Here is a 2442-nt window from a genome sequence, read left to right on the forward strand (position 1 = left end):
AACTTGCGGAGCCGTCCATTGGCATACTGATAAGTGGTTTATTTGAGCACTTATTGTGTTAATTTAAACCCGATTTTGCATCCATTTCCCATCTTTCTAACCCGTTTTTAAATGAAAATATTTTGTCTCGGCCTTGCCCCTTCTTGGTTTGTGTTTGTCCATGTTTTGCAGGTCTATGGACTCAATTTGCCAAGCATTCGGTGCATGGTTTGTGTTCAGGGCAAGAAAATTAGAGAATGGAGAGGGCGCTACAACTGGAGCGGGCGTGCACACCCCAGGTTCGGCCGCTCCAAACATTTTGACAAGTTTCTTCCAAAACTTCAAAAGGGGCACCCTGTGAGGAGCGGGCGTGCACTTGTGAGGAGCGGGCGTGCACTTGTGAGGAGCGAGCACTCCTGGCTGTGGAGCATGCGCTCCTCGCTGGGAAATCCGCTTTTTTTTTTACGGATTTCCCTGTGTGTTTCGGGGAGTATAAATACTTCCCTTTTAATTCATTTGTAACCTAGACAGAACTAGCCTAGTTTTTAGAGACTCCTCTTAGTTTGAAACAATACTCTTAGTTAATTTAGCTTAATTTTCATCAATTCAATCATTGTAATAGTTGGTTTCAAGATTATTTCTCAAGATTGGAACTTTGTATTCAACAATTTCAAGCTTCAATTAGTAATTTCCTTCTACTTTTCTCCATTCAATTTCTGATTTTACTTGCTTTTGCATGTTGTTTAAATCTTCTTAGTTTTGATAATTTGTTATTGGATGATATTTATTTCAATTGCTAATCACTTTTCCCCAATTATTGAAGAAGTTAGAACTTAGAATCCTAATACTTGTTTGCATGTTGATAAACGTGAGTAGTGAGTAGTCTTTTTGCTAGGGGTTGGGTGAAGCTCAACCTTTTGGGTTTTAAGCAAATGTGGGAGGAGAATTAATGTTTGTATTGCAATTAAATTGATTATATGAGATTGCTTGTTAGCTCTTCATGATAGGATTAGCTACCCTTGAGTTAGGAACTTGATAACATGATATGCCTAGTTTGACATGGAAATGTAAATTGAGTATGTCATTACTTATTGCAATTTGATTATGTATCATCTATTGCTAAACTAATGAGGAATCTAAGTTTAGTAGTGTGAGTTGTTTTCTAATTGCATGAGGTTAATTTTACATATAGTCCTTGCTATACCTTGTCTATTTTACTCCCCGTTTGCCTAATTGCCTTGGTTGAGTGGATCCCGTTCCCTAGTGTCCTTAGTGCATTGATATAGAACCATAGTTTGTTTGTCTACTTGACGAACTCCAATTCACCATAAACTTTGAATTAGCTTAAGTATTTAGATTTTTAGCAACCATATCCCGTTCCTTGTGGACCGAACTCTTACTTATCATTATGCTTGGTTTGTAAGGTGTTTGTTAATAAATGTGTTTGATTGAGTGTGGAATGTGCGACCGTTCTAACGCCCATCAAAATGGCGCCGTTGCCGGGGAGCGGTGTTGTTGATTGCTAATTGATTACTTGAGTCTAGTTCACCATAAAACAACAAAAATTCAAAAAGATTGTTTCTTTTTGGCTACACTTGTAGCCTTGTTACTAATTGCGTTTGTTGAGAGTGTATGCGCAGAACTCATAACGGAATCTTGGTACCTTACGATCCCGAGATTGAGCAAACTTATAGAAGGAGAAAAAGAGCGGGTTCTAGGCCGTTTACTACTCCCCCAACTGGAGAGACCAATTTCAAGGAGGATCGAGATCGAATGGGTGACGCTGAACCACCACCTCTAAGTAGCATTGCTCCACCCGTTACTCAAGCCAATAACTTTGAGATTCGGCCCGCGATGATAAAGTTTGAAAGGAGGCAATATAGTGGAGCAAAACATGATAGCCCTCTTGCACACTTGAACGAGTTTGAGAAATACTGCAACATGATCAAGGTAAATGGGGTAACTCAAGAATTTGTGAGACTAAAGCTATTTCCTTTTTCTTTGATAGGAAGGGCTCTATAAATGGCTTGAGAAGGAGGTGAGGCCTAATTCCTTGAGAACTTGGGACGAGGTCACCACGGCTTTCTTAGGGAGATTCTATTCTCAAAAGAAGACAGCCGAGGCAAGGGTTTTGATCCAAGGTTTCCGTCAAAAGGCTAGTGAAACCATATACGAAGCATGGGAACGATACAAGGAATATCAAAGGGAGTGCCCTCATCATGGAATTCCGACATATCAAGTGCTTCAAATTTTCTATGGGGGCTTGAGCCCACAAGGAAAGACTAGCTTGGATGCGGGAACGGGTGGCACGAATATGAACAAAACGGAGGAGCAATTCATTGAGATAATTGAGGATGTGGTGAGACACCACATGGATTGGCAAGAAGGAGAGAGGGAGTTTTTAAGCAAAGGAGGAAATGCGGTTTATTCCGTCGATCACCTCAACGCCATCAACAATTTGAC

The 2442-nt window shown here is 40.4% G+C and overlaps 1 non-coding gene across 1 annotated transcript; it reads right to left on the reverse strand.

Moving 5' to 3' along the window:
• Window positions 1-2099: 2099 nt before the first annotated feature.
• On the reverse strand, window positions 2100-2205 carry LOC145606495 (small nucleolar RNA R71). Its single transcript, XR_014105356.1, has one exon. It is a non-coding gene; the product is annotated as a small nucleolar RNA R71 (small nucleolar RNA).
• Window positions 2206-2442: the final 237 nt, after the last annotated feature.

This window comes from Chenopodium album, chromosome 22 (genome assembly GCF_948465745.1).
Source record: "Chenopodium album chromosome 22, dcCheAlbu1.1, whole genome shotgun sequence".
Taxonomy (NCBI): Eukaryota; Viridiplantae; Streptophyta; class Magnoliopsida; order Caryophyllales; family Amaranthaceae; genus Chenopodium; species Chenopodium album.